General features: G+C 38.7%; 1 non-coding gene across 1 annotated transcript; it reads left to right on the top strand.

The window, feature by feature from the left end:
- The first annotated feature begins 14,506 nt into the window (after positions 1–14,506).
- Positions 14,507–14,610, top strand: LOC126012288 (U6 spliceosomal RNA). The gene has a single exon (XR_007496806.1). It is a non-coding gene; the product is annotated as a U6 spliceosomal RNA (small nuclear RNA).
- The last annotated feature ends 594 nt before the right edge of the window (positions 14,611–15,204 follow it).

The raw sequence follows: 15,204 nt of genomic DNA, 5'->3' as shown, positions 1-15,204 counted from the left end.
AATTCTTTAAATTGAAAGACAAGATGTTTTACCTCACTGTTGAACATACATTCCAAGCTTTTCAACTTAAGATAAGAAAAACATGTTTTCCTGTATTGTAAATGTTAGACTATTTCATATACATTGTATTAAAACTGCCATATCATCTTTAATGTATAGATTTTGCAAATACTATGCTATATGTAATACCTAACTGTATCTGTAGTGTATATGTAATATATTTATGCCCAATAAATGTTTTAATTCTTTCTGAATTAAAAATTCTTTCTGCCTTACGTAGGGCTTTTCTGAATGGGATTGCTGTTGTTGTTATTTACTTTTTAAAATCTTAAACCTTCTCCTAGAAGTTACTAGTTCAAATGCCTTTGAAGCCTGACTGACAGTATCCAGTGCGTACTGTGCTGTTTAAGAGAACTTTGCGGTCCTCTTCTACCTTTGACCTGCAGGGTTGATGCTGGGCATCACACACCCTGGTGATTCTAAGGAAGCTCAAAATGCAATTTAGTATGGACCAATTAAAATGGAACTATAAGCCATAAAGGATCACTGGCTGGCAATTTCATTCCGTGTCAGAGTCTGTAAATAATGTACTTTTTTTGCTTAACGTTTGGCCTGTATGCCAGAACTCAGGAGCCCAGTTCTACCTCTGTTCACCTAACATGTAGAATAAACAGTAAACTCTCTATGATGAACTCAGTTTATTCATTCCTCCCTCTTCCAGATCTCTTTCAGCAACAGCAACCATAAAACATAGTGTTGCTATTATGGCCCTGGTTTCATCATTAAGTTTAGATACTTTGCTAGGAAAACTATTTAAGTATTTGGGAAGGGAAAAATATAGAGAGTATATGGATTGATTCTTTTAAATATCTGAGCAACTTCAAACACCCTTTCATTTACAAGAAATACTAATCATGGGTAAAAATAACAAATTGAATGCATCAATGTTTGCATTCTTCCAGCACTTCATTGAAAAAGAAATGATTGGTTTTAAAGCAACTCTTCAACCCTGATAAGTTACCAATCCCAAAACTTTAGAAATCTGAAGAACAGAACTTGTATGTATAGGGGATCATCGTTGACATGCAAAATATCCTAAAGTTCCAAAAGTGAACAGGAGTTGTGAGAGGATCCTAAGAAACTGATAATAGGACTGAGAATGTGAGTCAAGGAATAGAGTTTAGGCTCTGCCTATTCCAGGCTCTATGTTTGATACTCACTGCCACTTGCTTTTCTCCCCAGAACAATTGGAGGGAGTGATGATTTTGAAAACTAGTCTCTTCCTTTTAGTGGCCTGTGTTGTGTATGTATATATTTTGGGGATTATTATGTTACTGACCCTACCCTGATCCAGTGATTTTGCCCTACCCTAGGGTGTGACCTGGCATTCTGCTTCCACCATTGGGTGGTATCTGATTCTGGGGGATAAAAACAAGGGTCTGTGAAAGGCGAGGTGTGGTTGGCTGGAACTGAGGCTGAGACCTTGGACTTCAGTCTTGTCCACCGAATAAAGCTAATATTTCCACAAGCCTGACTGCGAGCTGTTTACCTGCCGTTTCACCTCAGAACTGTCGGCTGGACAGGGTGACAGACGCATGCTCCGAGCTGGAGGGGAAAGACCTCATCCTCCATCCCTCCATCAGTCAGCCTCTTCAGGGGCTGACTTGCAACAGCCTGAGTCACTTGATCTGGAAAGCCCTACAAAATCATAGAGATAAAGTGGTTTAAACTTTCATGTTATTTTATGAACACCTGCAAAATTTTCCAATCTAGGGCATATTGAAAGACACAAGAATCTGAAGGATACCAATCTAGAATCACTCTATGATGATGTAAGTTGGTGTGTCCAAGCCAACCATTGGAGCTGGACACAGGATTAGTAGTCAAAAACAAAGTTAATTTTCACTGCACATGAAGGGAGTCATGCTGAACATAGCAATTAGACGTATATGCTCTGGTTACTGACCATATTAAATGAAAATACCTAGCTAAGATATGCATTGCATATCTTACAGAGCTCATGGTCAGATTAAACATTACATGAGTTCTTCCTGGACAATGAGAGAATTATTTCTACAGAACACATAGTTCCAAAAACAAGAGAAGTTGGCATTTAAAAAAACTTTTCAAGAAAACTTGGAACCCAAGAATAAATTTAGCACACAATAAATACAAAAAGGGCCGAAGAGACAGAATACAGCTTATAAGGGTTTGCCATGCACATAACCAGCCAGGTAGATTACCACGACTGATCTCTATGCATACAGCCAGAAGTAATCCCAGGGCATACCTGGTGTACCTCCCTAGATAAAAATTAAAATATCAATAAATCCACGAAGGGCCTTCCACACACAACTTTTTTCCAGCTGCTACTTCTCTACCATTCCAGAAATCTACAATGATATCACCTGGAAGAGATAAAATAGTTTCTGGACTGGGAAATGTCCACAGTAGGATATTTCTGACATAGCACATATCAAAAATTGGATGAGCACTGAATATCTGAAATATTATATAAGAAAGAGAAAGCAAATGAAGAGATCATAAATCAGGCATTTTTGAAAATCAAAAGCTACAAAGGTACTGAACACAAATGGATGAATTGAGAACCCCTCCCAAGACACACTGTCTTGGAATTTCAAAACCCTAGAAGTAGGGGAAATTTCCCAGAATACAATAGTTATAGTAAAAGAATACAAAATCATAGTAACTTACTTTCCTGTAGCCACACTAGATGCTAAGATGTCTATGAATCAATTATATCCAGATTGTGAAAGAAAAACAATTTTTCTTTATCTTACTCTGAGTTAAGAGCAAATGATTAGGAAGATGTTTTCTGAATGTGAAAGTCCACAAATTGCCTCTCATGGACCCATTGTGAGGAAGATTCTGCAGATTGTTATACTGTCCTTTTTAAATTAACACACCAAATAGGAAACCTAAACACACACACACACATACACACACACGCATGCACACACACTGTCCTTTATAAATTAACACACCAAATAGGAAACCTAAACACACACACACACACATACACACAAACACACACACACACACACACACCCTTAAACAAATTAACTGGGGAAAATAAAAAACAAGACACCTTACTTTGGGCTCCTTACAAGTGTCAAAGTATTCTCTTTTCAGGATAATGACCACAGCTAAAGTTCCTCCTGTTGTTAAAAGTATCTCAACAGCTAAAGGGAGATAATATATGTTTACGCCAAGAAGTCTTGTTAACTGGCATATAAAAAGTTAAAGGCTTCTTAACTCAGGTGACTGATTTGGGAGGGAAAGTTCACATAATAGTGAAATGACTCATAAAACTATGGCTGCTATAAACAATCTATTTCTGGGGTTAGAGAGAATGAGTAATTCCAAGTAATACTGGAATTTTAAAGCTCTAATGAGGGTCCAGAGCTATAGCATAACAGTAAGGCATTTGCCTTGCATGCCAATGACCAGGATGGACCCGGGTTCAATCCCGGCCATCCCATATGGTCCCCTGAGCCTGCCAGGAGTGATTTCTGAACACAGAGCTAACAGAAGCCCCTGAGCACTGCCAGGTGTGACCAAAAAAAAAAAAAAATCTAATGATTCATGATCTTTATTGTGGAAATTATGATTGGAGCATTTTCTCTGTATATTACATTTTTTTAAGAAATGTCTGACATAGAAATGGATAATGTTTTCGAAGAGAAGAAAATCTTGAACTTAGTCCACCAAAACTGAATAAAAGGGTGTGGGTTCATAGGATGGTGGTAGAACTTTCAAAAGAATCTGTAAATCTGCTTTGCCAAAATAAGTTCATTGATTTTTTTTTCAAAACTCTAGGAATTAAACCATAGCTTGTAACAATGCAAACCATGATAAGGACATATTTTTTTGTTTTGTATTTTAACCGGTATACTCCTCTTCCTAAGCTGTTGAAAAACAGCAGCCCTACAGTCACCTGAGAGATGTTCCCAAGTTTGTAGCATCTCAAGTTGTCTTTCACAGAACCTTGCCATTATTTAACTTGCCTTCACAGCTCCCTGGAAATGCACTGAGTACATTGGTTGAAAAATAATATATGTAGTTGTTTGACCCAGCAACTACTTAACAGTTGTTCTACCAGTTGGTACAAACGAGCCAAATTCTGAAGATTGAGAGGTTTACATGATATTTACACTTAATCTTAGCCAAAAGGCTGAGAAAGCGATAGGTTCACATGAGTTTTAAAAACTTGTGTCATTCTTGGATCCTTAGAATTTAGAACAACATAGCCATGTAGGATTCAGGAAAGACCATTAAAGATGCCAGTTTATTATCTCTGAACTTATGCAAGCAATAAGTAAAGGCTGAAACAGAGTTCCTGAGCACCGGAGTACTTTGACAAAGAATAGAAACCTCACAGTTTCAAGGCACTTAGATTGCTCTCTTTATGGAATAGAGATCCCAGCATCCAGATACTATCAGGAATGAGACCATGCAAATTGAATCTAGCTTAAAGAAGGGGAAGGGTGAATCAAAGATAATTTATTGTTAACTATAATAGTTTTACCTTCTAGGTAAAATCTAGTGTATATTAGAATAAGTTTTATGATAAGCAATTCTGAAATAAAATTACTTCTCTTTCTGAATCAAAGGATAAACATTTCTTAATTTTTTCCCAGAGAAATAAAATATTTTTATCTTCTACAATGATGAGCTATAATGGAAAAGTAAAATATCTTGTATACATGAGCTATTGAGTGCTGATGCTTCTTTACCATGGCTGTGTTTTAACTAAGTGAAAATATATGCCAAATAGCTATAAATGGTACATGGTATAACATCTTTTGAATTACATAATAAGAGATTGGCTCAGTAATAGATGACATCCATGCATGCATTGTCTATAAATTCATTCCCTGGCACTTAAAAATAAACTAAGAATTTTTTATAATTTTTATTTTGATAAAATTTTGAACATTTAAACATATGGTTTAACATCTGTAAATCTATCAACATAATATACAACATCAACAACAAGAAAAATAAAAACCACATGATCATATCAATAGACGCAGAGAAAGCATTTGATAAGGTCCAACACCCATTCTTGATCAAAACTCTCAGCAAGATGGGAATGGAAGGAACCTTTCTCAATATAGTTAAGGCCATCTACCACAAGCCAGTGGCAAATATTATCCCCAATGGAGAAAAACTAAAAGCCTTCCCTCTAAATTTTGGCACAAGACAAGGCTGTCCTCTCTCACCACTCCTATTCAAGATAGCACTGGAAGTACTCACTATAGCGATTAGGCAAGAAAAAGATATCAAGGGAATCCAGATAGGAAAGGAAGAAGTCAAGCTCTCACTGTTTGCAGATGACATGATACTCTACTTAGAAAACCCTACTCTACCAAAAAGCTTCTAGAAACAATAGACTCATATAGCAAGGTGGCAGGCTACAAAATTAATACACAAAAATCAATGGCCTTTCAATACACCAATAGTAATAAGGAAGAAATGGACATTAAGAAAACAACCCCATTCACAATAGTGCCACACAAACGCAAATACCTTGGAATCAACTTGACTAAAAACGTGAAGGCCCTATACAAAGAAAACTATAAAACTCTGCTCCAAGAAATAAGAGAGGACACGCGGAAATGGAAACACATACCCTGCTCATGGATTGGCAGGATTAACATCATCAAAATGGCAATACTCCCCAAGCATTATACAGATTTAATGTGATCCCTCTAAAGATACCCATGACATTCTTCAAAGAAGTGGATCAGGCACTTTTGAAATTCGTTTGGAACAATAAACACCCTAGAATAGCTAAAGCAATCATTGGGAAAAAGAATATGGGAGGAATTACTTTCCCCAACTTTAAACTTTACTACATAGCAATAGTTATCAAAACAGCATGGTATTGGAATAAGGACAGGCCCTCAGATCAGTGGAATAGGCTTGAATACTCAGAAAATGTTCCCCAGACATACAATCACCTAATTTTTGATAAAGGAGCAGGAAATCCTAAATGGAGCAGGGAAAGCCTCTTCAATAAGTGGTGTTGGCACAACTGGCTAGCCACTTGCAAAAAATTGAACTTAGACCCCCAGCTAACATCATGTACAAAGGTAAAATCCAAATGGATTAAAGATCTCGATATCAGACCCAAAACCGTAAGATACATAGAACAACACATAGGCAAAACACTTCAGGATATTGAGACTACAGGCATCTTCAAGGAGGAAACTGCACTCTCCAAGCAAGTGAAAGCAGAGATTAACAGATGGGAATATATTAAGCTGAAAAGCTTCTGCACCTCAAAGGAAATAGTTCCCAGGATACAAGAGCCACCCATTGAGTGGGAGAAACTGTTCACCCAATACCCATCAGATAAGGGACTCAACTCCAAAATATACAAGGCACTGACAGAAATTTACAAGAAAAAACATCTAATCCCATCAAAAAATGGGGAGAAGAAATGGACAGACACTTTGACAAAGAAGAAATACAAATGGCCAAAAGACACATGAAAAAATGATACACATCACTAATTATCAGGGAGATGCAAATCAAAACAACGATGAGGTACCACCTCACACCACAGAGAATGGCACACATCACAAAGAATGAGAATAAACCGTGTTGGTGGGGATGTGAAGAGAAAGGAACTCATCCACTGCTGGTGGGAATGCCGTCTAGTTCAACCTTTATGGAAAGCGATATGGAGATTCCTCCAAAAACTGGAAACTGAGCTCCCATACGATCCAGCTATACCACTCCTAGGAATATACCCTAGGAACACAAAAATACAATACAAAAACCCCTTCCTTACACCTATATTCATTGCATCACTATTTACCATAGCAAGACTCTGGAAACAATCAAGATGCCCTTCAACAGACGAATGGCTAAAGAAACTGTGGTACATATACACAATGGAATATTATGCAGCTTTCAGAAGAGATGAAGTCATGAAATTTTCCTATACATGGATGTACATGGAATCTATTACGCTGAGTGAAATAAGTCAGAGAGAGAGAGAAAAAAAAACGCAGAATGGTCTCACTCACCTATGGGTTTTAAGAAAAATGAAAGACATTCTTGCAATAATAATTTTCAGACACAAAAGAGAAAAGAGCTGGAAGTTCCAGCTCACCTCAGGAAGCTCACCACAAAGAGTGATGAGTTTAGTTAGAGAAATAACTACATTTTGAACTGACTAATAATGAGAATGTATGAGGGAAATGGAAAGCCAGTCTAGAGTACAGGCGGGGGTTGGGTGGGGAGGAGGGAGATTTGGGATTTTGGTGATGGGAACGTTGAACTGGTGATGGGTGGTGTTCTTCACATGACTGAAACCCAAACACAATCATGTATGTAATCAAGGTGTTTAAATATATATATAAAGAGAGATACACCTGAAACAAAGATGCAGGTGGTTTTAAATTAAATTTTTCAGTTGGACTTCGCTGTTTTCTCCCAATTTTTTAAATCCCATCACCAACACCAAGTTGTCCAAACATTAAAAGTCTGTGGGGTCTCCCATTTTATCCCATCACCAAATTGTCCAGATGCTGGGCTTCTCCCAGGTTGATCACCATGTGGCTTCATTTCTATGGAATCCCGGACCCTGCAGACTGGTCCAGATGGGAGCCTCGAGTGCTGTTCCACTCGCTGGTTCAGATCTTCCCCGCAGCTGCAGCTTGTCAGGGTGCTCAGCCGCGCATCTCAGCTGTTGCTTGTTGCCTGCCCGGGTGAGGCAGCCTCCCTCTCACCTTTCTGGCCCGCAGGCCACAGGATGGAACTGAAGCAGCTCACATTAGGAGGGAAGGAGCAGTCTGGTGTTTCTCACTAAGAAAGTGATCCACCGCCCACTGCCACTTCTATTGCCAGTGCTCGGGCAGCCACTGCAGGCGCATCTAGATGTTCAAAGGTCAAGGTCTGAGCTAAGAGTCCGAAATTTGGGGCCGGAGAGATAACATGGAAGTAAGGGACGTCATTGGTTCAAATCTTGACGTCCCATATGGTCTCCCGTTGCCTGCCAGGGACTATTTCTGAGCATAGAGCCAGGAGTAGGCCCTGAGCGCTGCTGGGTGTGGCCCAAAAACAAACAAAAAAAAAGTCCGAAATTTTTTTGTTTGTTTTTGGGTCACACCCAGCAGCGCTCAAGGCCTACTCCTGGCTCTATGTTCAGAAATCTCCCCCGGCAGGCTCAGGGGACCATATGGGATGCTGGAATTCAAACCACCGTACTTCTGCATGCAAGGCAGATGCCTTGCCACTGTGCTATCTCTCCAGCCCCCCAATTTTTTTGTTTGTTTGTTTTCGGGTCACACTTGGCTGCGCTCAGGGATTACTCCTGGCTCTACACTCAGAAATCACTCCTGGCAGGCTCAGGGACCATATGGGAAGCTGGGATTCGAACCACCATCCTTCTGCATGCAAAGCAAACACCCTTAACTCCATGCTATCTCTCAGGCCTGAGAGTCCGAAATTTTTAAAGCAGAATCTTTGTCCAGGCTGAGGTCATCATCCAGAAAATCAGTCTGCTATCAATAAAGTCTTTTTTTCTTGTCCTTTTCCAATCAGGGCTTTCCATCAATTTCTGAGGAAGCCGAGATTCTTGGAAAAAGGTTTTTTTTTTTTTTTTTTTTTTTTGCAGAAAAATTGCAACCCTGGGCCTCAGATGGGGGTAATCCAAGCTTTCATCTTCCCTCCTTCATTGGCACTTCCCCCAGAAGGGGACTCGGCCATCTTTGAATCAAATGCCATATAGTCCAATATTTTGGGTTCACTCCAGTGGAAAAGAGCCAAAACCAAACATAAGAATAGGAATCTCACCATGCTGTCTTCTTGGTCCAGAGTTAAAATCAATGTTAGGGTGCCAAAATGTTGTATTAAAAAGTCCTGGATGGGGATGGATGGTGGTGAGGTTGATGGAGGGGCTTTTCTCCTACAGCTCGGGCCACGTACCTGCAACTCCCTCCAGCTGGCAGGTCTGAGGGTTCAGGGTAGCGACCAGGAAAAGACTCACAGCAGTAAGGTTTTAGGAGACATGAAGCTTTCTTTATTCAGGGCCCTAACAAACTGGCGTGGCTTCTATCATAACCTTTTACGCTAAATCCATAATCAGCCCTGCACTTAAACTTGTCTCATAACTCATCATCCTGCTAGAACTCCTCCTGCTGCTTCTTCCTCCACCTCTCCCACCCACCTTGAATCCCCCTCTCAATCCTTGAATCAATTCTTGAATCCCCTTCCTGCCACCCAGGCAAATCTTGTTACTTTCCAAAGACCCCTCCCAGAAATGGGCAGGTCTTACCATCAAGTAAGGTTACATAGGAAGAATTGGGGATGGGGGTAATAGTGACTTTACAAAGTTTACCATGTGCACATCATCCAAAACAGGAACTAGGTCTGCTGGTAAAGTCTTAGCTACGAGGGCCTCAAGGTGTGAAAAACAATGTGTAACAATCACATCTGGATTTCTTTCCTTCACTCTGCTTACAAAGCCTTTGGTGTGCACGACCATGGCTGCAGCTCCATCTGTGCAGACACTTGTGCAGTTTTCCCAATTAAGTCCTCCTTGTTCAAGGTATTCTGATGTAACCCGAAAAATTTCTTCTCCTGTTGTTTTTTCTGGCAATGCCTTGCAAAAAAGTTTTCTCTAATTGAATCACCATCCACAAAATGCACATTGGCCAAGAGTTGAGCATATCCACTGATATCAGTAGACTTGACAAGCTGCAATGCAAATTTCTCATTGATACGAATCTTTTCCAAAACCACACTTTCGATGTCTATAGGCATGTCATTAATACATCTGGAAATTGTGTTGTCTGAGAGAGGGACTTTGGCTATTTCCTTAGCTGCTTCAGATCCGAGCATTTCCTCTACGATAGCTTTGCAGGTGAGAAGTATTAATCTTTCTGCCACATGTGTGACTTTTTTGACTTGGTTATAAGTTCAGCAACTTGATAGCTAGCTTTAAGATCTCTTTAATTTACCTATGTGGTTCTTCTCATGAAAGTTGCCAGTTTCTCCGTGTTTTCATGAAGGTGAACAAAAAAGCCCGCATTCTTGTATTGAAGACAAGGGTGTTTTGTTTGGAAATGGCGTTTAAGTTTACTTGGGACCATCGCACTGTTATATAGCTTTTCACCACACACCACGCACAGTAGAATTGGTTTCTTTGCATCCCCAGTGAAAGTAAATCCAATGAAATATAGCTTTCATTAAATTGCCTTGTGCCAGAGAATTTGCTTGAGCTAATCATCTTTGCTTTCTTTTGATCCCCACTCATACTTGGGTTCTCATCTGGCTCCAAATTTTATTCAGAGACCAGTTCTTTCCTTTTCAAAAACTTGTTCATCACTGCAGTATTTGCTCCTGACTCATTGTCACTGAGTACTTACTGTGCTTGTCATCCCAAGATAGCCGCTGCCCGTCACACTCAGCACTTTTCAGCACATGTCTCCATCCAGATCCATCAGTCAGTGCTCTTATGCTCATTTCTCCTCCAGATCCATCACTCAGTGCTCTTCTGTGCTGTGTCCACGATAATCCTCCAGAGTCCAGACCTATTGGTGCTCTTCTGTGCATCGGCGATCTACTGTGATGTCTCCTCCTGGCAGTGTAACAGTGATACCGGAGCCTTATATAGTCCTTGCCATGTGCTTCAGCTCACAAATAGACCAATCATTAGATTCACATGTTATGGATGAAATTGGAATTTTTCCCACGGCACACCAGACAATATCTCATAGCACACTAGTGTGCCACAGCACAATGGTTGAAAAACACTGTTTTAAATTATGGTTTTGTTCAAATATGTTTCCTCAACCATTTTGTAAATATATATACATATATATATGTATGTATGTATGTATGTATATGAATCCCCTTTATTGTGTCCCTAAATTATTTACACCAGATACTATTGTAAGTACAGAGAGAAGAGTTAGAAAGAGAAATCTCTAATTGTGTGGTTTTACATTCCAGTACAAGTAAACAGTTCACTGTGATAAATTAAGAGAAAGTGCAATAATTAGGATATTAGTGCTTACACAGCCTAAACTCCCTCATTAGAGTTGGAATATATTGTCAGCAGTGGAGTCATTCCTGAAGATATTCTTTTAATGATTTACACCCTTCCCCTCAAACAATAAGTGTTTTTCATACTAGCAAAATAGCTTTCAATAAAAGATATAAAACAAAATTATGCATTTTCATGAAGCGATAAAAAATAGTATTTCAAAGTATATGCTTATCATCAGTACACAGTTATCAAAAAATAACAACACTTCACTTTGCACTTTCAACTTGCTGTTCCTGTTGTGTTTTGGCATCTCCATTTTCCTGCAGGATTATTCCATCCTGTATAGCTTTTCTCTTTTCCCTTTGAGTAATTCTTCTCCCTTCTTTTAGGATTTGGCTCTGTTTTTTTTTTTGTTTTTGTTTTTTTTTTTGTTTGTTTTGTTTTGAGGAGTAGGTTTAGTTGCTCACGTGGCCAAAATAAAATAAAAATCTTCAAGGGATATATTTAGAGATATTCTGGGCCACATAAATGCATGCTTTAAGCATATATTCCAACCACTAGCTGATTTTAGGGAAGGTGGAACATTGCACTCTTATTTCTCAGACAGGATACAGGGATTACCGGATTTTTCAGTTTCTACCTCAATCTTTACACATTGTTTCTCATTGGATCTTTGAATGTAGCATCTTGGATTGGCAGGGGAAACGGATGGTCACACCTTCCACGTGCCACTTTTTTTCTTCAGATAAAAAGCTTAATTGAATAAGAATAGACTTTCTTTTTCTTTTGTTTTCCAGAGCTCCTTCAGGAAGCAGCTTGGATTGTCAACAGGGTAATAGGATTATATGGTAACGTGGGGAACTCTTTCAAAACCTTTTCTCATTACATGCGTGTGTGTGTGTGTGTGTGTGTGTGTGTGTGTGTGTGTGTGTGTGTGTGTGTTTTACAGACTGCCTTAAGACTGCAGACCTGAAACTTGCCAGTGTTCTGGGGTTGGAACTTGAGGGATTTATTCAAAAACATTGTGGATCTTTTTGGTTACAACTTAGTCTTGGCTTCATCTCCTTTTGAGTCCCTTTCAGTCTTTATCTTGAGCATGGATGGTGGTGACAGCAGGAGGACAGAGATGCTGAAAATTTGGATAAAGCAGTGCTCTGGCTTTGCCAGGTCCAAGTGTTTCTTCGTCACACTATTCCAGTGTGTTTCTGACTGTTCCAGACATACAGTTTTTGTTTGTTTTTGTTTTGTTTTGTTTTTGGGTCACACCAGTGATGCTCAGGGATAACTCCTGGCTATGAGCTCAAAAATTGCTCCTGGCTTGGGGGACCATATGGGATGCCTGCGATAGAACTGTGGTCTGTCTTAGGTTAGCTGCATGCAAGGCAAACGCCCTACTGCTGAGCTACCACTCTGGTCCCTCCAGACATATAATTTTTGAAAACAATTGCTCATTAGTCTACAATTTTGTGGATTTTCAGTATTTTTCTCCTTTCCTCTATACGTTCAAGTGTCACCACCTTCCCAATAAACTTTAAAATCTCTTTCATATGGAGTATAAAAAAAAGTACAGAAAAGGAACAACAAATGGTCAAGGATATTGGAATTGTAAATTTTATTTTTAGAAATAAGTTTGTATGAGAAAGGGGTTTGGGTACAGTAGTAGAGAAGCAGGCCCTCTAGTTATAGGTGTGGCATTGGAATGATGTATGCATAAAAAGTATAGTTTACAGTACTGTAAATCTCAGTACCACAATAAAGTGTTTTTAAAAGAAATATAAAAAATAATAGTATTTCAAAGCCCTTAGGTTCCTGTATAAGCAAATCTTGTTTAAATAAGTCTTTTTTATTTAAAAACATTTTACCAGCCCTGGTATATAGATATATAAAATAGGTATATGAATCAAACATTTGTAGGTGAGAAATCATAAAAAATTTTTAAGTTGAGTTATGTGACTTATGAAGTCTAAATGCAGTTTAACATGTTGATACATGTGATTTTTGCTGAATAAGCCACATTCAGATAGATGTGAGTCAATGATAATATACTTTGATGTTAATATGTTAGCTCTAGTGGTTTGAGTAGATAGAATAGAGCTTAAATGCCAGAGCGGTGGTGCAAGTGGTAAGGCTGCCTTGTGCAATAGCCTAGGACAAACCACTGTTCAATCCCCTGGCATCCCATATGGTCCCCCAAGCCAGGAGCGATTTTTGAGTGCATAGCCAGGAGTAAACCCTGAGGATCACCAGGTGTGGCCAGAAAAAAAAAAAAGAAATAAAAAGAATAGAGCTTGCATGCAGCTGACCCAAATTCTATTCCTGGCACCTTATATGTTCCCCCAAGTTCCATCAGAGTTATGATCCCTGAGTTCAGAGTCAGGACTAAGTCTTTAGCATAGCTGAGTGTGACCCAGAAGCCAAAATAAAATAAAAAATCTTCAAGGAATATGTTTAGAGATATTCTGGACCACATAAATGTATGATTTAAGCATACATTTCAACCACTAGCTGATTTTCGGGAAGGTGGGACATTGCACTCTTATTTCTCAGACAGGATACAGTCTCCAACCTTAGTTAACCCAATGGAGTAGCTAGTTGACAAATTTCAGCAACTCACATAACTCTGCTTGATAAGAAAAACAGCCCAAAAAAGCAGATGTATCATTCATTGCTACTTGGTAGAAACAATCCAATATATCACTTCCTGAGTAACTGGGAATCTAAAACTCTATCACTAATACCCACTAAACTCAAATAAAATTGAAAAACTAAAGAGCTCAACTGTAGTCACAGATAGGAGAAAAGCCTGGCAAATCCCAAGCCCATCAAAGCACTTAAATCTGGTCAACACTCAATGCACTAACTGGAAAATAAGCACTAGCTAGTAATATTTAAAAAAAATCAATAGATAAAATATTCAACCAACTTAACGACCTTTTTCAGAGGGTGAGAGAATCCTACAAACAAATTGAAGAAGCTAAAAAAAAAAAAAAAGCCTGCAGGCCATAGTAGGGAGAGCCTTATACATGAACTTAAAAAGACAAATTGCAAGCCAGCATTGATAAGGAAGAAGATTGGTAGAAGAAAACTTAGAGAGCGTCATATATCTATGGTCTGATCTCAGCTTTTCCACCTTTAGTTCTATGATTGTTCATGCCTCCCCTCGTAGTATTCAAGTCTGATGTTCCCTCTTATTTATAAACAGAGAACTATAGGACTTGGACTTCAAGTTACTGCTTTGTAAGGAAATTAAACAAGGTAAAGAGGGATAGATGTGGAGCACTGAGGCTGCCCAGGAAAGTCTTATCTTATAACAGAGCAGATGAAAGGAGTAACAAATAGAAGGACCCAGTCACATGACTTAATGAAGGAAAGAGTATTTCTGTCTGGTAAGGGAAATAATATAAACACTCAACAGAGTGGATTAAGTACATTGCAATCAATACATTGTCTATGCCAACCTTAAGAAAGGTAATCTCTGTGCTCGCTTTGCCAGCACATATACTAAAATTGGAACGATACAGAGATTAGCATACCCCCTGCGCAAGGATGACATGCAAATTCGTGAAGCATTCCATATTAAAAAAAAAGAAAGGTGGTCTTTATTAATTTTCAGTGGTATAGAGTGGCTTCCATTTGAAAACAAACAACTCTGTAGTTTATTTTAGTGATGAGAGTGAAATAGAGAAGAGAAAACTTGCCTATCTTTAGACAAGTAATACAATGAACATACAAATAAATATATTGAAAGATGGCACAGTGTTCATAGAAGTAGTTTTTCAAATGGTACAATTATAATAAATTAAAAAATTTTAATACAAACATAAATATGATCATGTGGGCTTTTTTGGTCTTGCTAGAATATAAATCCTGTGAAATCAAAACTGTTACTTTGTTCACTCTACATTATCTAGCTACATCATAGGTGCTCAGAAATAAAAGAATAAAATATGAAGAAAATTCACAGTCTATACAAGGACTAAATGACATTTCATATTTCTGGGAACTCAGGGAGAATGAAGGCTAGGTAAAGAGAGCTAAGTATATCTGACTAGGTAGAGTCTTGATTTCCAATACAAATTTGTGAACTTGAACCAGAGCAATAGTACAAAAGGTGGACAGTTTCCTTGCACACAGTTGACCCAGGTTTGATACACATATGGTCCCACAAAAACAGA

This window comes from Suncus etruscus, chromosome 6 (genome assembly GCF_024139225.1).
Source record: "Suncus etruscus isolate mSunEtr1 chromosome 6, mSunEtr1.pri.cur, whole genome shotgun sequence".
Lineage (NCBI taxonomy): Eukaryota > Metazoa > Chordata > Mammalia > Eulipotyphla > Soricidae > Suncus > Suncus etruscus.
Note: the sequence above shows the minus strand (reverse complement) of the source record. Positions and strands in the feature narration are given on the sequence as shown.